The sequence below is a fragment of the Dipodomys merriami genome, unplaced genomic scaffold (genome assembly GCF_024711535.1).
Source record: "Dipodomys merriami isolate MVZ:Mamm:240054 unplaced genomic scaffold, mDipMer1.0.p SCAF_19, whole genome shotgun sequence".
NCBI lineage: Eukaryota > Metazoa > Chordata > Mammalia > Rodentia > Heteromyidae > Dipodomys > Dipodomys merriami.
The window spans coordinates 4,282,730-4,307,556 of NW_027203270.1; the positions used below are offsets into that span (position 1 = coordinate 4,282,730).

Below are 24,827 nucleotides of genomic sequence, written 5' to 3' on the forward strand. Positions count from 1 at the left end.
GGCCGACCACCTTGAATCATCTGATTTTTACTAACCATGTATCTAAGATTATAGGCATATGCCACGTATTTCCACTCAGAAAAAGGTTAATAGTTCAGAATTCTTTGTTATCTTTACTATTTTTTCAGGAAACAAATAATACAATGTTTCCCATTCTCTGCTTTGTTCTATATAGTTATATTTAAGATGTGAATATTAAAATTGTACTTTTATTATTTTTTATACCAGTCCTGGAGTTTGAACTCAGGGCCTGGGCACTGGCCTGAACTTTTTTGCTTAAGTCTAAGGCTCTTCCACTTAAGCCAACTCCACTTCTGGTGGTTAATTGGAGATAAAGAGTCTCATAGACTTCTCTACTCAGGCTGGCTTTGAACTGTTATACTCAGACCTCAGCCTCCTGAATAGCTACAATTACAGAATTGTGCCACTGGCTCCTGGCTATAGTTTTAGTTTTTTAATGGTCCCTGAAATTTTTCTCAGGTTTATTCAGAGCTGCTTTGGTGCCTTATAAAAGACATTTAGCTGGACTGATCCAGCTGTTGCATTTATAAATAGCTACAGATATCTACAGTAATAAAGGATTTACTTAGGTTGTTATGGCAACTAAAAAAATCAGCAGAACCTCAGAGATAAGCTATATTGAAAGGAGAGAGTACATTGAATGTATATTTAACTCAATTATACAATAAAATTATTGTTCACAATTTCTTTAGATTTTAAGAGAGAAAATTTAGTTTTAACTTGTCAAAAGATTCAATCACTAAGTTGTTGGTTTTTATATATTTCTAAGGTTTTTCTTTTAACAGTGACAGATTGTACTGACCCATTTAAATTCTTTTTCTCCCCTAATACATGCTAGGTAAGTGTCCAATCATTTAGTTATACCCCCAATCCTACATTCTCTTTTTGGTCTTCTTTATTATGAGTTTTTTGCTTACTTAAAATCTATTGGACAGAATTGAGAGTACTTTTTTTTTCTTTTTTGGCACTATCCTGAGGGCCTGGGCACTGTCCAAGTTTTTTGCTCAAGGTTAGCAGTTTACCAATTGAGCCACAATTCCACTTTCATCTATTTGGTGGCTAATTGGAGATAGAGTCTCATGGACTTTCCTGCCCAGGTTGGCTTTTGAATCATGATCCTCAGATCTCAGCCTCCTGAGTAGGTATGAGTCATTGGTATCTGGCTTCTTGCACAACCTTTTATTTTTTTTTTTCTGGAGTTAATAATGATTATGCACTTTTCTTTTGCTATCAGCATTTCTCTTCCACACTTAATAATGAACCATAAAATGGCTCAGTTAAAACATTAATGTTCTTAAGACTTCTATTCTGGACTCTAGTATCCTTTTATACTAATCTGGAATAAATGTTCCCTAGACTGGAGATCTATCCCCAGACTTGGAGTTCTCTTTGTTTCTTTGCTTTATTAAAGCCTAACCTTCTTGGTACTCATGTCTCTCTGGTACATTTGCTGGTGCATGTCCTCTAATAATCATCTTTTTTTTTTGCAGGTCCTGGAGCTTGAACTCAGGGCCTGAGTGCTGACCCTGAGCCTCTTTGTGCTCAAGGCTAGTGCTCTACCACTTGAGCCACAGAGCCACTTCTGGCTTTTTCTGAGTGGTTTATTGGAGATAAGAGTCTCATGGACTTTTCTGCCTAGACTAGTTTTAAACTATGATCCTCAGATCTCAGCCTCCTGAGTAGCTAGGATTACAGGCATAAGCCCTAAGCACTGGCTGTTTTGTTTTTTTGTAGGTTGTGGGGCTTGAACTCAGGGCCTGGGTTCTTTCCCTGAGCACTTTTGTTCAAGGCTAGTTCTCTACCACTTGGACCCACAGCTCCACTTCTGGATTTCTGGTGGTTAATTAGAGATAGAAATTTCACAGACTTTCCTGCGCGGCCTGGCTTCAAACTATGATCCTCAGATTTCAGCCTCCTGAGTCACTAGGATTAAAGGTGTGAGCCATTGGCTACCAGCTCATCTTTTTTTTTTTAATTTATCATTTTTCATACAGAGTCTCTTTTGCCAGGGATAGTCATGTGCTGTAATCATTCTCCCTGTGTCTTCTGCATAACAGGAATTACAAATATGTACCACCACACCTGGCTTGTTTGTTGAGATGGGATCTCATTAATTTTTTACCCATGCTGGTTTTAAACTGCCTTCCCAGTCTTTGTCTACTGACCACTCTCAACCAGTAATTTTCATATAAAAAGTTTATGGGGAGTGAGAGCGTGGCTCAAGTTGTAGAGTGCTTGTCTAGCAAGCTTGAGGCCTAGTACTATGGAGTTGGCAAGGGTGCATGGATTTAGTGTTTCTGAGACATTAACCCAATTTATTAATTCTATCCCCCATTTGACTGGTAGTTTAATTGGGAATTGTAAGTTGGATATCACTTTCCCACAGAAAATTGAAGGCATTATTTCCATAGTTAATTATTTATTACTAAGGATGATAGCACCTTGATTGACAACCTGTTGGTATATTACATGATTTCTCCTTTAAAAACTTTATAGACTCCTTTTAGGCAACATTTTGAGAACTGAGAAGACTATGTTTTTATGTAATTTTTTTTTTTTTTTTTTGGTCGGCCATGGGGCTTGAACTCTGGGCCTGGGCGCGCTGTCCCTCAGCTCTTCAGCTCAAGGCGAGTGCTCTACCACTTGAGCTACAGCGCCACTTCCGGTTTTCCGGTGGTTTATTGGAGATAGGAGTCTCACAGTCTCTCCTGCCCGGGCTGGCTTTGAACCGCAATCCTCAGATCTTAGCCTCCTGAGTAGCTAGGATTACAGGCGTGAGCCACCAGCGCCCGGCTTTATGTAATTTTTTACATTATATTTTCAGTAATGATTTACCTCCACTCTTTACTGAATATAGAGCTGTCCAAGTCCAATTTAATCAGAAAACAAGCCTTTTTTCTCTCTAGAGAGAGAAGCACAGTTGTTTCTGTTTTTAGCTGCAGTTGAGAGTTGGAATAAGGTATCTCAGGTATTTCCTTATTGTGTATAATTTCAATGAATTGCTATATTTCTGATGCTTATCTTTATGCTTGTTTTTTTAAATAACTACTGTCTCTAATTCTTAGATTTCTAAGTTCTTTGATGCGAACCAACTAGATTCTTGCTGTCATGTCCCCTCAGAGTCTGGATTCAACTTTCTCTGTTCTGCTAAGCAAAGGTGACTATCCTTTATTTCTTTTTTCGAAAAAAAAATATTGTCCAATATCATCTCTTCTAAATGTTTTTCTGTTATTTTATATTTCAGAAGATTGCTGAGATAAATGGATTTGTGCATCTGCTATTTACAACCACAAGTCCTAAAAAGTCCACATTATTCCCAGTGCTTTAATTCTCCAAGGCAACTTTGCTGGTTGAGAAAGCAGTCTATTTCCTCTTTGGACAGTCCACGTCTTCTTTGGACTATTTTTTTAGGGTCTGCTTATCTGGGAAAGTCTTTGTCTCTGTTAGAACAATTGATCCTAATTCTACACCATTCTATATATATCTGTTATCTTCTACATATCATTTGTAGATTTAGAGACAGTGATTAGAACTTTTTTTCTTTTCTAAGCATACTAGTTCTGCTTTGCTCCTCAGAGGATGTTGTTTTAGGTGTCCTCACCATCTAGTCATTAACCTAAGAGCTAACTATTCCCAAAGAATGATGCCAGAATTGAAAGTAGTAGTCCAACGTGCTTCTAGCCAGCACAGACTAGAACAAGGTTTTATCAGTTTCTTTTGAAATATGTTTGTTGTTGTTCTTTTTTATTTTATTTTTATTTTTTTGCTTGGTCGTGGAGCTTGCACTCTGGGACTGCGCACTGTCCCTGAGCTCTTCAAGTCAAGGCTAGTGATCTACCAGTTGAGCCATATCGCCACTTCTTTCTGATGGTTAATTGGAGAGAAGTGTCTCACAGACTTTCCTGCCTGGGCTGGCTTTGAACCACAATCCTCAGATCTCAGCCTCCTGAGTATCTAGGATTATAGGTGTGAGCCATTGGCACATGGCTATGTTTGTTCTTAATTCTGTTGAAAGTATTTAATTAACAAAGAATATTACAATATGAGATAAAATAATAATCTCTTTAATATTTTTGGTTATATTTGTAATGAGACAAAAACAAATACAAACCCAAGATATCTGGTTTGTTCTTTAGCTCAGTTTTATCTGGTTGAAATAAAAAAACTTCCAGCCTGGCACCAGTGGCTTATGCCTGTAATACTTGCTTCTCAGGAGGCTGAGATCTGAGGACCATGATTCAAAGATAGCTTGGGCACAAAATTCCATGAGACTCATCGCCAATTAACTACCAAAAACCTGGAAGATGTGGAAATGTTACAGTGTCAGCCTTGAGCAAAAAAGCTAAGGGATAATGTCAGGCCCAGAGTTCAAGTCTTAGTATTGGTACATGCGTGTGCACGCGCGCGCACCCCTCCCCCCCCCCCCACAAAGTAAAACTTCCAGTAGTTCTCCCTATATATCTATAGACCTGAATTATAGTGTTCTTTGAAAAAGAATAGAACAATTGACCTCTCTCTCTACATCCCTCTCTCTCTTCCTCCCCTTTCTCCCCTTTCCCCCTTTCCTCTCATTTCTCTCCTCCTCTCACCTTTCTCTCTCTCTTTTTGTCATATGATGGTCCTAGGGCTTGAACACTTCCTGAGCTTTTTAGCTTGTACAGAAGAGTTGCCATTAAACAAAACTATTTATGTATACTATATATCTTGATCAATGTCACCCCTTTCAGCATTCTTACCCATCCCTCCCCTATGCAACCCTTCCCTCAACTCTTTTTAATTTTGTAGGATATACATTGGATTCTTTTTTTTTTTTTGGTCGGTTGTGGGACCTGAATTCTGGGTCTGGGTGCTGTCCCTCAGCTCTTCAGCTCAAGGCTAGCACCCTATCACTTGAGCCACTTCTGGCTTTTTCTACTTATGTGGTGCTGAGGAATTGAACCCAGGGCCTCATGCATGGGAGGCAAGTATTTTACCACTGAGCCACCTTCCTAGTCCTACATTGGATTCTTGATTGCATTTTCTCCCCCTTCTCTTCATTCTTCTACCCCTTTCCTATTAACTCTTTTCCATTCCCCCCTCCCTCCACTTTTTTGCCAGTCCTGGGGCTTGAACTCAGGGCCTGGACACTGTCCTTGAGCTTCTCTGTGCTCAAGGCTAGCGTTCTACAAGTTGAGCCATAGTGCACTCCACTTCCAGCTTTTTCTGTTTATGTGATACTGAGAAATCGAACCCAGGGCTTCATGCATGCTAGGCAAGCACTCTACCACTAAACCACATTCCCAGCCCTCCACCCCTTTTGATTACCTATTTCTTGGTGTTTTGCTGAAGGTTGATTTTGTCTTTCTAAAGAATTACATTGTTTGTTCTCCCTTCAATCTATCACATTTCAGTTAATATATACTTGCATGCAACCCAATGTATTTTATAAACCTAAGTTTATAAACTAAAACTTCTACCTTTTTGATGGTTAATTGGAGATAGGCTCATTGTCTTTCCTGCTCATGCTTGTTTTGAATCGAAATCCTCAGCGTCTGTCTCCTGAGTAGCTAGAATTTCAGATGTAAGCCATAGGTGCCTGGCTGAAATTATTTTCAATTTGGCTAATAACAGTAAACACAAATAGGCTTGAAACTATTTTACATTTTATATTAGTAAACTAATATTTTAATGAGCTTGAGAAGCAGAACTTTATTCATCAAGTTAACTCAACCAAGTAGCTATGTTATTCTTTGTTCAGTAGGGTATGATCTTTGAATCAGTGTAAATTTGTGTGATTAGCAGCATGATCTTGATTTCCTGAGTAAAGAAAAAGATCTAGCATGATTTTGCACACATGAAATTGCAGCTACTAGAAAAGCAGAGGCTGGATGATGACAAGTTCAGCATTGCCTGGAAAAAGGGAAAGGGGAAGGTGTATAGTTCAAATATGTAATGCCTAGTAAGCATGAATCCCTTAGTACTGCAAACCCCATAAAACAGGGGCATAAAGCAAGGCTCTATTAGGGGTATAGCTATCAGAAGTAAGAAGAGTAATTAAGAGAGTAGATGAGGATGAATACGGTTTATGTGCATATGTGAAAATAGAGTAAAAGCCAGATGCTAGAGTGGCTAGTGACTAAGATTCACACTTGTAGTCATAGTACTGGGAGGCTGAGATTTGGAGGATTGAGGTTTGAGGCCAGCATAGGCAGAAATTTTTTCTACATTTTATCTCCAAAAATAGCAAAAAGCAGAATTTGAGGTATGGCTCAAGTGATAGAACACCAGCCTAGCAAGTATGACACCTTTAGTCCAAACCCCAGTACAACGGAAAAAGAGAGAACAATAAAATGTGTTGAAACTCTTTTTTTTTTTTTTTGGGTCCGGTTGTGGGGCCTGAACTCTGGGCCTGGGCGCTGTCCCTCAGCTCTTCAGCTCAAGGCTAGCACTCTACCACTTGAGCCACAGCGCTACTTCCTGCTTTTTTCTTTTTGTTTATGTGGTGCTGAGGAATTGAACCCAGGGCCTCAGGCATGCAAGGCAAGCGCTCTACCACTGAGCCACCTTCCCAGCCCCTGTGTTAAAACTCTTAAAAGAAGGGGCCATCCCCTTCTTTTAAAGGAGACAGAGACATGGAGAAAGTTCACTATCACAGTGGCTTTATTTCAGAAAAAAATCTGCTGACAAGGGTGGCTGTAGCAGAAGCTAGAGCTCACTCTGGATGTCAGTGGCTCACACCTCTAATCCTAGCTACTCAGTAGGCTGAGATCAGAGGATCAAAGTCAGCGCAGGCAGGAAAGTCCGTGAGACTCTTATTTCCAATTAACCACAAGAAAACTGGAAATGGCGCTGTGGCTCAAGGTGTAGAGCATGTGCCTTGAGCTGAAGAGCTCAGAGACAGTGTCTAGGCCCAGTGTTTGAGCTCCATGACCAACAACAACAACAAAAAGAAGCTAGAGTTCTCTGCTGCTTACAGATTTGGGGCTTTTATGGTTATGGAAAAGTGTTGAGGGGACTATATGGGTAGAAGAAATTTTTGTAGCTTTAGTACTTGACAGGCTGCTACGGGGGCCTTAAGGATATATTTCTGCCATGTGGCATGAGTTGATAAGAATTGTATAGGCTAAATGTGGAAGAGTTAAGGTAGTAGGATTTTCTAACTGGTTAGCTAGAACTAGCAGCCTTGAAACTCTAACATAGAGAAGGAGTGAGGTTGTTGGAATATATTGTGTAACTGTATGAAAATGAAGAATGAAACCCCCCCTTTTTTTTTTTTGGGTCCGGTGTGGGGCCTGAACTCTGGGCCTGGGCGCTGTCCCTCAGCTCTTCAGCTCAAGGCTAGCGCTCTACCACTTGAGCCACAGCACCACTTCCGGCTTTTTTCTTTTTGCTTATGTGGTGCTGAGGAATCGAACCCAGGGCCTCAGGCATGCAAGGCAAGCGCTCTACCACTGAGCCAACTTCCCAGCCCCTGAAACCCCCTTTGTACAACCAATATGTACTAATAAAAAAAACTTAAAAAAAAATCTCCTGAATCTGGGTGTTGGTAGCTCAGGACTATAATCCTAGCTACTTAGCCTGGGCAAGAAAGTCTGTGAGACTCATATCTCCAATTAACCATCAGAAAAATGTAGATGGAGCTCAAAGTGACTCAAAGTGGTGGAGTATTATCCTTGAGTACTAAAGCTCAGGGATAGCATTCAGGTCTTGAGTTTAAGTCCCATGACTGGCACAAAAAACACAAAAAACTCGTGATCTCTATACATATTGAAATAGGCCCAAATAAAGTCTTTACTTTAAAAACAAAAACAGAAAGTAGGGTGTGGCTCAAGTGGAAGAATGCCAGCTTTTTTTTGGGTATGGGGGGGCAGAGGAGTACCAAGTGAAATTAACAGGCCCTGAGTTTCAAGTCCTAGTTTGGATGAGTGGGGAGACACACACACACACACCCTGGCACACACACACACCCTGGCGCACACACACACACACCCTGACACACACACACACCCTGACACACACACCCTGACACACACACACACACACACACACACACACACACACACACGCTGGACAGTCTGAGGAAGAAACTGATGAGACAGTGAGATTGATGCCTGAAGAAAGTATAAGGAAAAAAAAAGTCATTGGCTGGGAAGGTGGCTCAGTGGTAGAGTGCTTGCCTTGCATGCATGAGGCCCTGGGTTCAATTCCTCAGCACCACATAAGAAAAAAAGCCAGAAGTGGCGCTGTGGCTCAAGTGGTAGAGCGCTAGCTAGCCTTGAGCTGAAGAGCTGAGGGACAGCGCCCAGGCCCAGAGTTCAGGCCCCACGACTGGGCCCTCCCCCTCCCCCCCAAAAAAGTCAGGAGGCCCTGGGAGCATGGCTCAGTGGTAGAGTGTTTGCCTCGCATGCATGAAGCCCTAGGTTCAATTCCTCAGTACCACATAAACAGAAAAAGCCAGAAGTGGTGCTGTGGTAGAATACTAGCCTTGAGAAAAAGCAGTCCAGGGACAGTGCCCAGGACCTGAGTTCAAGCCCCAGGACTAGCAAAAAAAAAAAAAGATCCTCTAGATCTTGGCTGAAAGCATAGCGTGGTCTGAATTTACTTTGATATTTTTTGGTTTGTCTTTTACAGAAATAATGCTTTGTCCTTTTTTTTTTTTTTTTTTTGGGGGGGGTGGTCCCGTTGTGGGCCTGAACTCTGGGCCTGGGCGCTGTCCCTCAGCTCTTCAGCTCAAGACTAGCGCTCTACCACTTGAGCCACAGCACCACTTCCGGCTTTTTTCTTTTTGCTTATGTGGTACTAAGGAATCGAACCCAGGGTCTCATACATGCAAGGCAAGCGCTCTACCACTGAGCCACCTTCCTAGCCCCTGCTTTGTCTTAATATATGGACAGAACATTTACTATACTTGGAAATTACTGTTTCAGGTATTACTAGTTTGATACCTACATGTATAGAACAAAGTTTGTCTTACTAAAAGTATATTAGTTTTCCAAATACAAGTTTTTCAGTTTTATAAATCTTTACATAAAAAACTTAGGACCCAATACATAATTTAATAGGATCCTATGCATCCTGTTTTAAACACTCCTGTGATTCATGACAATCACAGTTGACTGAACAAAGTACTATTTTAGTATCATATTTGAAAGGTACTGTTAATTAAGTCTGTTTTAGTTTCAGTCACTACTAGATAGTATAAGTGAAAAGAGTTTTTAATAATTTTTCCATTCTTGTATGCTTATAGTTGGTTCATATTCTTGTAACAAATGATAGTTTCATAAGAAAAACAGCAAGTTTATTAGTTTAAGGCAATGTACATCACGAAGGAAAATTTAAAAGTAACTCAAAACAGCCAGCTCTATCTCTCTCTTGCTCTCTCACTCTCTCTTCCTCTCTCGTCGTGGAGCTTGAACTCTGGGCATGGTTGCTGTCCCTGAGTTCTTCAGCTTAAGGTAAGCGTTCTACCTCCTGAGCCACAGCGCCACTTCCGGTTTTCTGTTGGTTAATTGAACTTTCCTGCCTGAGCTGGCATTCAACCTTAATCCTCAGATCTCAGCCTATTGAATAGCTAGAATTACAGGCATGAGCCACCAGAGCCCAGCTCAAGACACTTTTTTTGGGGGGTGGGGCCGGGTCTGGTCATGGGGCCTGAACTCTGGGCCTGGGCGCTATCCCTCAGCTCTTCAGCTCAAGGCTAACGCTCTACCACTTGAGCCACAGCGCCACTTCCGGCTTTTTTTTTTTCTGTGTATATGGTGCTGAGGAATCGAACCCAGGGCCTCATGCATGCAAGGCAAGCGCTCTACCACTAAACCACCTTCCCAGCTCCAGCTCAAGACTCCTATCTCCAATAAACTACTCAGGAAAAGCTGGAAGAGGTGCTGTGGCTCAAGTGGTACAGTGCTAGTCTTGAGCACAGAGAAGCTCAGGGACAGGACCTAGGCCAAGTTCAAGCCCCAGGACTGGCAAAAAAAGAAAACAGCAACAACAAAAAAATCCCCTCAAAACAGTGGCTTAGGCTGGGATATAGCTCAGTGGCAAAGTGTTTTCCTAGAAAGTGCAATGTTCTGGGCTCGATCTCCATTACCAAAATAATAATAATAATAATAATAGTAATAATAATAATAATAATAATAATAATAGAGAAAGACAAAACAGACAGTGCTGTAGGGTCTTGCTTATGGGGCTGAAGATGTTAGCTGCTTTGAGCTTTTGAGTGCCCTGTAGCCTATGATCTGAACAGAAGCCAGACACTTAATAGCTCTAGCTATTACCTAGAGCTAATAGCGCTTAAGTCTTCAAAGTTCAAGAATTAGTGGTTTTCAGTTCTCAAACTTTTCACAGCCAGTGTCCCCATATCCAGAAACTAGTGCTACAACTCCCCCACACTCAAGGTATTCAGGGTCCTCAGCTCTCCAGGAGCTCTTCTGTTCTTTTGTAGTGTCTCACTTTTCCTTCCTTCCTTCCTTCTTCCTTTCTTCCTTTCTTTCTTTCCTTTTCTGCCAGCTCTGGGGCTTAAACTCAAGGCCTGGGCACTGTCCTGAGCTTCTTTTGCTCAGGGCTAGCACTCTACAGCTTGAGCTACTGCGCCACTTCTGGCTTTTTCTGTTTATGTGGTACTGAGGAATTGAACCCAGGGCTTCATGCATGCGAGGCAAGCACTTTACCACTAAACCACATTCCCAACCTTTGTGTCACTTTCTGTAGTCTACTTTTTTGCTCCTCTCAGTCTCTTGCTTAGCTTAATCATAGTTTTTGCTTAGCTTTCCACTGTGTCTCACCATCTTTGATACCTATTGAGTGTCTACAGTCTATCCTTCAGCATTCTCAGAACTCTTCAGTTGCCTTATAGCTGCTGCTGTTAATGCTAGGTATATCTAGGGCTGAAAGTTCCAGTGTTTTGTCTGTTCTTTTTATTTTGTTGGTCATGGGCTTGAACTCTAGGCACTGTCCCTGAGTTCTTCAGCTCAAGGTGAGCATTCGACCACTTGAGCCACAGGGCCACTTCCAGTTTTCTAGTGGTTAACTGGAGATAAAAGTCTCACGGACTTTCCTGCCTGGGCTGGTTTTGAACTATGATCCTCAGATCTCAGCCTACTGAGTAGTTAGGATTACAGCCATGAGCCACCAGCGCCTGGCTGTTTTGTCTGTTTTCCCTGCAACTTCCTCAATCTTATTTGCCCATAATAAAGACAACTAGGAAGTAAAAGACCATTTGGGAATGGTTTTTAGATACTAATGTTGCAATACAGGGATAGTACACAAGCCAGCAAGTTTGCCCTGACTGCTTTAAGGAAGGAAGAGAACCAGTGTGTGTGTATAGTATCTATCCTAAGTGTGGGGACAGATGTCATAGGTCCCAGGCAGCAATGGGTAGGATTGTCTACAGGCCATAGAGTGATTACTACCGAAGTGACAACACTTGTAGCAATTGGGTGTCAGGAGCAGCCAGGACTGAAACATGGTCTTCTGACAAAGGTCTATAGCCATGACAGCTGTGGTGTTTCCTGTTGTTTAACTGGAGTTTTCTCTGGGCATTTACAGATCAAAGCTTTTGTCTAGACTTCTGTAGCAGAGGTGAAGTTTTCTGGAATAGTTGAAAATATTTAAAACAGCTGTAGGTATCAAGGATAGCAGCTAGAAGAACTGCCACACTTCCTATGAATATACAGCATTCAAGTTGTAGCTGCTGCCTGACCTTCAGGAGCTGTAGCAATATTGTTCAGAGTCCCATCACCAGTGGACTTGGGGACTAAGACAAGTACAGTAGTGGCCCCAGTCCAGCTTCCATCTCCACATATTGGTTTGGCTGGTTGGGCTCATGGGCAGCTGTCCCTAGGGCTAAGACTGGGCGGAGACTCTAACAACTGCCAATAAAGCAGCTGAGCCAGGATTGCTCCAGAAAGTGTTTTTTTTTTTTTTAATTTTTAATTTTTTGTTTTGTCAGTCATGGGGCTTGAACTCTGGGCCTGGGCCCTGTCCCTCAGCTCTTCAGCTCAAGGCAAGCGCTCTATCACTGGAGCCACAGCACCACTTCCAGTTTTATGAGTGGTTTATTGGTGGTAGGAGTCTCATGGAGTTTCCTGTGCAGGCTGGCTTTGAACTGTGATTCTCAGATCTCAGCCTCCTGAGTAGCTAGGATTACAGGCGTGAGCCACCTGGCTCTTTTTTTTTTTTTTTTTTTTAAAGAAGTAAACAAAATCATTTAAAAATGGTTACAGTAAAGAGAGCAGAAATTAACATTCTTCTCAGGTGAACCTTATGATGAATGTTTAAATACCAGTCAGAATACCCTTAGGGAGAGTTGTGTCCTTGTTAGATGATAGTTAAAAGACAAATTGTGGTAACAGGACTATAAATAAGCTTTCATTTATTATATCTCAGTGAAGCTGTTATTTAAAAGTAAAATACTAAATTAAAATATGGAAAGAGGAAATAATTTCTTTTTTTTTTTTTTTAACATTCTTTTTTTTTTTTTTTGGGTCCGGGTGTGGGGCCTGAACTCTGTGCCTGGGCGCTGTCCCTCAGCTCTTCAGCTCAAGGCTAGGATGCTACCACTTGAGCCATAGTACCACTTCCAGCTTTTTTTTTTCTGCTTATGTGGTGCTGAGGAATCGAACACAGGGCCTCGTGCATGCAAGGCAAGCGCTCTACCACTGAGCCACCTTCCCAGCCCATTTCTTATGGCCAAATTTCTAGATAAGAAAGGTCTTTATTTTTTTACTTAAAAATGTCTTAGTTGTATTGCCTTTTTTCTTTAATTTCCTTTTCTTTTTCTTCTTCCCTCTCTTCCCATTCCTTCCTCTCTCCCTTTCCCTTTTTTGGTGCTGATACTGAAGCTTCAATTCTGGGTCTTGTGTCTTTGCTTAGTTTTTCCCCCTTAAGGGTCGTCTTCTACCACCCGAGCCACACCTCTATTTCTGGCTTTTTGCTGGAGATAAGTCTCTTAAGATTTGTCTGTTCAAAGTCAGCTTCAAACCTTGATCCTCAGATCTCAGCCTTGTGAATATCTAGGTTTACAGGTGTGGTGCTATAGACAAGGTCATTTTTCACTATGAAGAGCATTTTTCTCAATGGCATACAGTCCTTCCAGACAAGAGTGGAAGAGTTGTTATAGACATTATACTGAGGCAAGGATAGATAAGATGAGGCAACAAAAAATGTTTTAAGGGGCTGGGAACGTGGCTCAATGATAGAGTGCTTGCCTTGCATGCATGAGGCCCTGGGTTCAATTCCTCAGCACCACATAAGCAGAAAAAAGCCAGAAGTGGTACTGTGGCTCAAGTGGTAGAGTGCTAGCCTTGAGGCCAAATTCAGGAATTGAAATAGAACGAAGAAAACTGAAAAACAACTAGATCAGTAGATTTTCCTCTAATGGCTCTCCTTTCTTTTAGATGTTAAGTAAGCTGCAGACTCCTTGAATGGGTTGGGAGACAGGGAACTAAAGTGTGTGAATTGACCAGAAAAACTGTAAATATTAGACTTGTTGTCCCAGTATTTTGGTTGTGCCTCTTGTCTCCTTTTAATTTTAATTTTAATTTTTTTTTGTCAGTTTTGGGGCCTGAACTTTGGGCCTGGTCGCTCTCCCTCAGCTCTTGAGCTCAAGGCTACTACTACAGCGCCACTTCCAGCTTCTTCTGTTTATGTGGTGCTGAGGAATCAAATCCAGGGGCTCATGTATGTGAGGCAAGCACTCTACCACTGAGCCACCTTCCCAGCCTCCTCTTTTAAAAAGTTATTTTTTATTGTTATAAAGGTGATAATACAAGTCTGGGAAATTGGGAAGCAGAGAGGACCTTTCTCTGTTCAGCTTGAGCTCAAGCCACAATTCCACATAGGTTTTTGTTGTTGTTGTTGTTTTAGGTATCAGAGCAAGGCCTTTCACTTGCTCATAACACTGCTATTTGTTCTTTCAGCATATATAATTTATATATAAATATAATTTATATATAAACTAATTGATGTTTTATATATATAAGTTCTTCATTTTTATAAATTTAGTTCTAAAATATTTTTCCTTCTCATTGTTAAGATAGGGTAGCAGTCAAATTAATTTGGCATTTACTGTAGACCTTTATAGGAGAAATAAAATGAAGGAAGATAAATGTTTGAAAATTTTTCCCTGTCAATTTTTTAGTTAAAAAAGCTGTGCTACATTACTGTAATGGACTTAGGCTACAAGGGATCCTAGAGCAATTTTTTTTTTTTGGTCATAGGGTTTAAACTCAGGGCTTGGGCACTGTCTCTAAACTCTTTTGCTCAAGACTAGCACTTTATCATTTTGAACCACAGCTCCACTTCCAGTTTTCTGGTGGTTAATTGGAGATTAGAATCTCATGGGGACTATTTTCCTGGGCTGGCTTTGAACTGTGATCCTCATATCTTACCTCCTGAGTAGGAGGCTAGGATTACAAGCATGAGCCATTGGCCTGGCTCCTAGAGCATTATGTGCTATTTTTAAAGTAGAGCTATTAAGTATTCATTTAGTCAAGTAAGTGGATTGTAAAGCATTTCCTAAAGGAGTCATCAGTCTCTGGCCTTTTCTAGAGAACACTTACTGAGATTGCCTTTTCTCTTGATTAATTCACATATTTGGGTTCAAATATTCACAGTATTCTGACTAAGGATTCACAATTTGCATATAAGGATTTGTTTTTTTGTTTTTGTTTTTGTTTTTTGTCAGTCTTGGGGCTTGAACTCTGGGCCTGGGTGCTGTCCCTGAGCTCTTCAGCTCAGGGAGAGTGTTCTACCATTTGAGCTACAGTGCCACTTCCAGTTTTCTGGTAGTTAACTGGAGATAAGAGTCTCAAGAAGCCAGGCGCCTGTGGCTCACGCCTGTAATCCTAGCTACTCAGGAGGCTGATCTGAGGATCACAGTTCAAAGCCAGCCCGGGCAGAAAAGTCCTTGAGACTCTTATCTTCAATAAACCACTCGAAAACCGGAAGTGGCACAGTGGCTCAAGGGGTAGAGTGCTCACCTTGAGCTGAAGAGCTGAGGAACAGGGCCCAAGCCCAGAGTTCAAGCCCCACGACCAAAGGGGGGGAAAAAAAAGAGTCTCAATTACTTTCGTGCCCTGGCTGGCTTTGAACCATGATCCTCAGATCTCTGCCTCCTGAGTAGCTAGGATTACAGGTGTGCGCCACCAGTGCCTGGCTTCATTTTTTTTTTTTTTTGCTTTGTTTTTAGTTATTTTGGGAAGTCTTATATTTTTGCCTGGTGTAGGTCTTCTTTGACTATCCTGTATACACCATGATCCTCCTCCTGTGCCTCCAGAATTGCTGGGATAGCAAGTATGTATCACCATTTTACCCTACCCAGCTTGTTGGTTGAGGTGGGAGTCTCATAAACTTTTTGCAGGGGTCTTGAATCATGCCTTGAAGCATGATTCTCATTATCTCTACCTCCTAAGTAGTTTACAGGGATATCCTACCACACATGCCTATAGGTAATATTTTCTATTACCATTTCCCCCATCCTTTTGAGCTAATAACTGAATTATGCCTCATTTTTTGGTGTGTGTCTGGCATGAGCCACCAGTGCACCACTTAAGTTTTATCTTAAGTCTTTCTTCTTGTTATTATTGCTGGTCCTGGGGCTTGAACTCAGGGTGCTGTCTTTGAGCTTGCTTCTCTTTTCTTTTTTCTTTTCTTTAAGGCTGGCGCTCTACCACTTGAGCCACAGCACCACTTCTGGCTTTTTCTGAGTAGTTTATTGGAGCTAAGAGTCCCACAGACTTTCTTGCCTGGGCTGGCTTTGAACCACAATCCTCATATCTCCGCCTCCTGTGTGGCTAGTATTATAAGCATGAGCCACCAGTGCCCCACTTAAGCCTCATCTTTATTCTTCATAAGCTTTTGCTTATAATTATCACTAAAAAATTATAACTGATGTTAGGGATATTTTGGATATAATTTCTACTTGCAAGTTGAAAGTTGACTGGATACATTTGGTGATTTATTCAGTACTTATTTTGTTTTAATATCTATTTTATCTACCTCACAGGATTTGATAAAGACAAACTGAAATTACATATGTGAAGACCTCATACACATCAATTACCATACAAATAATGAAATATTATATATCACTAGTAAGTTCATTTACAGAGATTTCCTCAGTAACTTTAAGAATTAGTGTACCTCCTGATACATTCATCTTATTTTTTCTGGAGAGATCTAGAGTTTATTACTGTTATATTGTTGCTTTTGTTTGTTATCTGTTTGTTATGTTTGTTGTTTTTCTAGCTAGAGGATTATAGTACTTTTTACACGTACTTCTACTCTGTTTACTAACAATTTTTCTTAAGAAATGTCCACATATGTTTCTATCATTAAGGTTTCATTTTCATTAAAGAGGTATCTTTCCAAAACCCATTTTAAAATAGACAATAGTATTCTGCAATCAAATTCACTCAGCTTGATGCCACTACTCTTGATTTAACTTAATTAGCATAGGACTAATTTTATAGTGAATTCAAAAAGAAAGCTTTAGCTAGAAAGTAAAAGGATGTGAACCTTGCTATATGGTCTCCTGCCAGCAATTTCTTATTCCCATTGGGAGAATGATACATATTTTATGTTGGTATGGTTTTGCATAAAAAAGTTTCATGAACCCCCACTCCTACTCCAGTATTGAATACTGGGAATTGAACTCAATGCCTTGTGCTTGCTTTAAAAAAAAGGTAATCTACCACGTCAGCTTTATCTCTGGCTTTATTTATTAAAGGCTTTCCCCTTCTTAAAAAAAATTTACTGACCCTATTAGTTTTTTCAATATATGATTTTATTCACTGCTTTTCTATAAAGTAGCATTTACAGAAAATTTCAGTGAATCACTGTATCCTTAATTTGATTTTTATTTTATCACAGTGGATAAAAAGTATTTTCCTAGATATTTTCCAAAAGTTCCTGAAAATAGTTTCTCATCTTTCTCAGTTTCAAAAACAAGGCTGAAATTCTCATTTTATCCCTGGTTGCTATATTTTGTTGCTTTCTATATCTGAATTCTTAGTTCTTTTCTTTTTTCTCTTTTTTTTTTTGTGTGTGTTTATTTTCTGAATTTAACAGTGGGAAATCCACTTGACTGTGCTCACAGCAGGTAATAAGTACTGTGGTAGTTACTGGATTGGTTTCTTTGGATAGTTAAGAGAAAAAGAGGGTAATTAAGCTTTTCTGAAGCTGCCAACTGTATTGGAGGTTTGGTATATATTTAAGGATAATTTAAAAATAGTTCTTTCAAGAACTGAACTATTAAGCCAGTAGAAATCTTAAGGGAATATTCTCTTATCAATTAGAGATTACTTAGATCATTGGAATTTTGTCAAGTAGAAAAAATGTTTCAAATAAGTCTCAATCTAATGCTATATAATCTCATTCTGATTTTTTTAATGCTGTACTGGGGTCTGAACTCAGGGACCTCTCACAAGCTTGTTCAATACTGGAAATCTAGCACTTGAGCCACACCTCCATTTCTGGCTTTTTGTGGCCATTTGGAGATAAGAGTGTCAAGGATTTGTTTGCTGAACTGGTTTCAACCTGGACTTCATTCCTTGGAGCTCAGGCTTCTCAGTGCCTAGGATCATAGATGTGAACCACTGGTGCTTGGTTGGATCCTTTTAATTTTAAAATGTAGACACAAATGTGCAAAGCCTATGTACATCTGATCCTATGAAATAATATTTACTGAAATGAACTCCAGGAAATGGAAACAAAAGTAAATAAACATAAAGGATGTAGAGTGTTAATGGTCTATTCCTCCATTCCCCTCCCTCTCCCTCCCCTTGTTGTAGGGCTTGAACTCTAGCCCTAGGCACTGTCTCTGAGCTTTTCAGCTCAAGACTACCACTTGAGCCACAGAGCCACTTCTGGTATTCTGGTGGTTAATTGGCAATAAGAGTCTCACAGACTTTACTGCCTGGGTTGGCTTGTACTTTTTTTTTTTTTTTTTTTTTTTTCTGGTCATGGGGCCTGAACTCTGGGCCTGGGCACTGTCCCTCAGCTCTTCAGCTGAAGGTGAGCGCTCTACCACTGGAACCACAACGCCACTTCCGGCTTTTCCTGTTTATATGGTGCATGTGAGGCAAGCGCTCTACCACTGAGCCAACCTTCCAGCCCCCTGGGCTGGCTTTGAACTGTGATCCTCAGATCTCAGCTTCCTGAGTAGCTATAGGCATGAGCCACTATTGCCCAGCAATGGTTCATTTTTAGTAGCTGGTTCACAGCTGAAAGTGGACTGTTGGCTCTAACTTCAAAGGGACCAAAAAATGGTTTTTCTATATGGTTTAGAAGAAGGTGGCACATGAAATTAAGTTGATAGAAAATTTGGCTGACAAGCTGCCACATCAGGATCAAAAGACATCAAGATATTTTTTCACAAAGAGAATTCAAAGACAATTAAATGAAAACCTTTTTTTTTTCTTCAAATGTCAGCCCTGGGTCCTGAATTAAGGACCTGAAGGTTGTACTTGAGCTTTTTTGTTCAAGGCTAGTGCTTTGCCACTTGAGCCACAGCTCCACTTCTGGCTCTTTTATTTTGGTGGCTAATGGGAGATAAGATTCTTTCCTGCCTGGGCTGACTGAAGCTTGATCCTCAGATCTCAGCCTCAGCTAGGATTACAAGTGTGAACTACCAGCACCCAGCTTGAAAACTATTTTTCATTTTTATTAAGTAGTTGTACAAAGGAGTTGTCATTTAACAAAGTAGCCTATAAATACAGTATATCTTGATCAATGTCACCCCTTTTCAACCTTCTTTTCCATCTTTCCTCTCCTACTCAATGCACCTCTTCCTTCATTCTTCTTAATTTTGTAAGATACACATTGGGTTCTTGACTGCATTGTTCCCTTGCTCTTCATTCGTCTACCCTTCACCCCTTGACCCCATCCCAACCCTTTCAAGTATCTGCTTCTTGGTGTTTTATTTTTGTTGAACTTTGATTTTGCTTTTCTGAGCAATTAGACTATTTGAGATCTCCCTGAATATTTCAGTTAATGCATTTTAAAGTAGAAATTGTTCCTCCTTTGGATAGTTTATGAGATTTAAAAATAGTCATAAAATATTAGGGAATGTAAAATTTATAGATTAATTCATTATCTACACCTGCTGTTCACAGAAACAGTATAGTAGTTTGATAATTATAATAAATATGGCAATCTAGATCCATTTGTCCTCTATTTTAGATGTAGTGGTTAGGTCACAGCTACCCTTATGGTCAATGTTTTATTTTAATCCTGGATGATCCAAGGGCCCTGTAGGATTGGTTACATCATTTGGAGATCATCACCATCTGTAGTTGTGAATATACAGGAGGAGCCATACTTGTGCTGTAGTTAGGGTATCAAGGTCAATTCTGCTTTGAGGTATTACCTATTTTGTAGTCTTTATTTCAGAGTTTTAGTAGAGTTAGCTCTTTGGCTGTATCATTTGTATTTTTTACCCTGGAGATGAAAGAAAACAAACTTGGTTAAAACATTAATAATGTAAGGTCCTGGAACATCTGTATGTCTCCTAGATCTATGCAAGCTCCTGTCCAGTTTTAAGGCATATGGATATCAAGTACTCAAGCTTATGAACTATTTTCTCTTAACCTCTCATCATGAGTTACTTTTGGAATGTTGGTGTAAGTGACTCTGTTTGAAAACAGACAATATCCTCTCTTGTCTGAGCAATTTTTAAAAATTTTTAATTTTTTTTACTTGAACTTTGGGCCTGAGCGCTGTCCCTCTGCTCTTCAGCTCAAGGCTAGCACTCTACCACTTGAACCACAGTGCCACTTCTGGTTTTCTGGTGGTTTATTGGAGATAAGAGTTTCACAGCTTTTCCTGCCTGGGCTGGCTTTGAACCACAGTCCTCAGATCTCAGTCTCCAGAGTAGCTAGGATTATAGGCGTGAGCCACCGGCGCCTAGCTCTGAGCAATTTTTCTTTAAAATTAAAACCAAGAGGGGCTGGGAAGATGGCTCAGTGGTAGAGCGCTTGCCTTGCATGCCTGAGGCCCTGGGTTCGATTCCTCAGCACCACATAAGCAAAAAGAAAAAAAGCCGGAAGTGGGCTGTGGCTCAAGTGGTAGAGTGCTAGCCTTGAGCTGAAGAGCTGAGGGACAGCGCCCAGGCCCAGAGTTCAGGCCCCACGACCAGACTCAAAAACAAAACAAAAAACCAAGATAAAATTGTCTCTTTATGATCCCTCTTTGCTGGGATAAGCTTTTTAAAAAAAAGTTTGGTATCATTTCTTGGGGCTTGAACTCAAGACCTAGGCACTGTCCCTAAGCTGTTTTTGCTCAAGCACTCTAACACTTGAACCACAGCTCCACTTCTGGCTTTTGTTGGTAGTTGGAGATTGCAGGCTTTTCTACTTGGGCTGGCTTTGAACCATGATCTCAGCCTCCTGAGTAGCTAGGATTATAGGTATGAGCCACTGGCACCAGATCTATATGACTTCTATCTCCAGTGAGCAACTAAAAAAGTCAGATGTAGAGCAGTGGCTCAAGCGGTAGAGCATGAGTATTGAGTGAAAAAGCTTAAGGTCAGTGCACAGATCCTGAGTTTAAACCCCAGTACCAACTCCCCCACCTCTCTCTGTCTCTCGCTCTCTCTCCCTCTCTTTCCTTCTCCCTCTCTCATGGTTTTGTCTGCCCTGTCTGGCTTTAAATCTCTATCCTTAGATCTTAACCTCCCGAATAACTAAGATTATAGGTGTGATCCACTGGTACCTAGATTCATTAAGTTTTAAAAGCAAACTCAGTTTGACAAATAAGTACTTCTAAGAGGAGGCCTATGGGCCTGACTACAAATGCTCCAGAGGATCACATCTATAGTGACAAAAACAGAATAGCTACTGTTAAAATTTTGAAGCAATGTAACAGTTGACAGAACAGCTTAGTTATTTTTATTGAGTACAGCAATCTAGGATAATAATTATGATTGATAGCATTACATCAACCTCATTAAGCTTTCCTTGTTACAATTAGGAATGTATGCACATAGTGCTATAAAAGGCTGGCACCCGTGACACTTTTATGTTAGAGGGCACCTGCTTGGTAATGTTTTCCTTCCAATCTTTGCACTGAAGAAGGCCTATGTACTATGAAATACAAATACACCCAATGTACAAAGGGACAAGCAACAATTAGCTTCATAGGTGCAGAGATGTCACATATACACACTAATTTAGTTTTTGTCTTTGAAGTTAAAGTTTAAATCTTTGGTTAGGTAAGATAATAGTATACTGTTGACACAAACAAAAACTTTAGATCTCTTACAAGTTAGGGGGATATTGCCAGTAACTCCAAATAGACATCCTATTTCCAAATGTACAAGAATGTCTCATATATATAAGTTGTATATTTATACATGTATATACATATCTATATAAACACACACATCATTTAGTTCCCAACAGGTGACAGAGGCCAGGGCATGTTGTTTGTTTTCCTTTGTGCCTGTACTGTGGCTTGAACTTAGGGCCTGGGTGATGTCCCTTAGCCTTTTCTGCTCAATGTTGGGACTCTACTACTTGAGCTACAGCTCTACTTTGGCTTTTTGGTGGTTAATTGGTGATGAGTCACAGTGAAATGTTAGTATTAGCATATCAAGATAGCTTAAATTAAGAAGACTGTGAGCTTTGCATGGTGGCAAATGCTTGCAATCCTTGTCATAGTTATAGAGATGATTTGAGCCCCATGAGTTCAAGGGCAGCTTGGATAATGTAATGGCACTCCTATGTAAAAAAGAAATTTAAAGGGCTAGGAATGTGGCTTAGTGATAGAGTGCTTGCCTAGCACTCATGAAGCCCTGGGTGCAATTCCTCAGTACCACAGAAACAGAAAAAGCGGGAAGTGGCACCGTGGCTCAAGTGATAGAGTGCTAGCCTTAACCAAAAAAGAAGCTCAGGGACAGTGCCCAAGCTCTGAGTTCAAGCCCTAGGGAAGGTAAAAAGAAAAAGAATATTAAAAACAATCTGACAAGAGGAGATATTGGCAAAGATGTGAAATGACCTGTATTCTATGTATTGTTAATTGGCATGTACAAATGGTACACTTTGTGAAGAAGTCTGACAATTTCTTATATTTATTTTATTTTATTTGTCGGTTGTGGGGCCTGAACTCTGGGCCTGGGCTCTGTCCCTCATCTCTTCAGCTCAAGGCTAGCACTCTACCATTGAGCCACAGTGCCACTTCTGGCTTTTTCTGCTTATGTGGTGCTGAGGAATTGAACGCAGGGCCTCATGCATTCAAGGCAAGCACTTTACCACTGAGCCATCTTCCCAGATCGACAGTTTCTTATACAACTAAACAATATACCTACTCTGTGACCCATCAGTTCTGAATTTAGGTGTTTATTCAAGAGAAGTGAAAACATAGGTCCAAAAAAATTGACTCATGTAGGAATGCTTAAAATAGCTTTATTTATCAGAGAAAAACCTAGATAACATACCTCATGTCCATCATCAGGAAAATAAATAACCTTTAGCTTATTAATAAAATGGAAAGTTAAACACGATAAAAAGAAATGGACTATTTATATACAATAACATGGGTGATTCTACAAAAGACTTTGCTAAAAGGAGTCCTACATGGAATACAATTACATTTTTTTTTTGTCAGTGGTGTGGCTTGAACTCTGGGCTTGAGTGCTGTCCCTCAGCTCTTCAGCTCAAGGCTAGCGCTCTTCCACTTGAGCCACAGCGCCACTTCTAGCTTTTTCTGTTTATGTGGTGCTGAGGAATCAAACCCCAGCTCTCATGCATGTGAGGCAAGAACTCTACCACTGAGCTACCTTCCCAGCCCCTATAGAATACATTTTATGTAAATCTGTTTATATAAAGTTTAGGAAGACACACAATTAATTTATGGTACATAAAAAGGACAATGGGCTGGGCGCCGGTGGCTCACACCTGTAATCGTAGCTACTCAGAACGCTGAGATCTGAGGATCATGGTTCAAAGCCAGCCCCAGCAGGTAAGTCAGTGAGACTCTTAACTCCAATTAACCACCAGAAAACCAGAAGTGGAGCAGTGGCTCAAGTGGTAGAGTGCTAGCCTTGAGCAAAAGAAGCTCAGGGGCTGTGCCTCTGCAAAAAAAAAAAAAAAGAGATTCTGATTCCTCACATATCACTTTTCACTTTTCCTTTTTCCTCCCTTCCTCCCTCCCTCCCTCCCTCCCTCCCTCCTACAACCATTGAGCCACAGTGCCACTTCTGGCTTTTCCTGCTTATGTGGTGCTGAGGAATTGAGATTGTAGGACTTGAACTCAAGGCCTAGGCACTGTCCCTGAGCTCTTTTTGCTCAAGGCTAGCATTCTACAACTTGAGCCACAGTGCATGACACTTCTGGCTTTTTCTGTTTTTGTAGTACTGTGGAATAGAACCCAGGGCTTCATGCATGCTAAGCAAGCACTCTACCACTAAGCCACATTCCTAGCCCAGGAATCAGTAATTAGTAATTCTTATAGTAGAGTTCTTAACCTCATGTCTTTTTTTTTTTTTTTTTTGGGTCTGGTTGTGGGGCCTGAACTCTGGGCCTGGGCGCTGTCCCTCAGCTCTTCAGCTCAAGGCTAGCGCTCTACGACTTGAGTCACAGCTCCACTTTCGGCTTTTTTCATTTTGCTTAAGTGGTGCTGAGGAATCAAACCCAGGGCCTCAGGCATGCAAGGCAAGTACTCTACCACTGAGCCATCTTCCCAGCTTAACCTCATGTCTTGAGCCGAAGCTTCACTTCCAGTTTTTGGATGGTTGATTGGAGATAAGAATCTCATAGGGACTTTGCCTGGTTTGGCTTCAAATGTTGATCCTCAGATCTCAGCCTCCTGAGTAGCTAGGATTACAGGCATGAGCCACTCCCACCTAGCTTATAACTTTTTTCTTATACTTCATGATTGAATGTATTAAATACAACTCACTAAATACACACTGCTTCAACAAAGTATTATTTAGCCAGGCCCTGGTGACTCCCACCTATAATCCTAGCTGCTCCTGAGGCTGAGATCTGAGGATTGAGGTTCAAAGCTAGTTCAGACAGTAAGTCTCTGAGACTCTTATCTCCAATTAACCACCAGAAAACCAGTAGTAAAGCTGTGGCTCTAAGTGAGAGGATTAGCCTTGAGCTAACGAGCTCAGGGACAGCCTAGGCCCTGAGTTCAAGACATATAACAAAAAGAAAAAAAATGTTATTTGATTCGGTCTATTCAAGAATTAAGATGCTTGGGCTGGGAAGTTGGCTCAGTGGTAGAGCGCTTGCCTTGCATGCCTGAGGCCCTGGGTTCGATTCCTCAGCACCACATAAGCAAAAAGAAAAAAGCCGGAAGTGGCGCTGTGGCTCAAGTGGTAGAGCACTGGCCTTGAGCTGAAGAGCTGAGGGACAGTGCTCAGGCCCAGAGTTCAGGCCCCACAACCGGATAAAAAATAAAATAAAATAAAATAAAATAAAAAAAGAATTAAGATGCTTAATGCACATACTTTCATATTATTTTCTTTCTGAAAAGCAGCTGAATTCCTATTAAAAACAAACAAAACCCCCCACAGGGGCTCATTATGTTTTGTTTTGTTTTTTTTCTTTGTGGTGGGGTTTGAACTCTGGGCCTGGACGTTATCCCTCAGCTCTTCAGGTCAAGGCAAGCCCTCTACCACTTGGCCACCACAACACTTCTGGTTTTCTGGTGGTTAATTAGAGATGAGTCTCACGAACTTTCCTGCCTGGGTTTGGCTTTGAATCCCGATCTCAAATCTCAGCCTCTTGAGTAGCTATGATTACAAGTGTGAGCCACCAAAGCTGGCTTCATTATAAGGTTTTAAATAGTAGAATAACAATGACCCGGTCTACTTCTTTCAG

General features: G+C 40.8%; 1 protein-coding gene across 2 annotated transcripts in view; it reads left to right on the plus strand.

The window, feature by feature from the left end:
- Ppm1e (protein phosphatase, Mg2+/Mn2+ dependent 1E) overlaps positions 1-24,827 on the plus strand; it is a 117,558-nt gene that overhangs the window by 48,696 nt on the left and 44,035 nt on the right. The gene's annotated exons all lie outside the window — the stretch shown is intronic.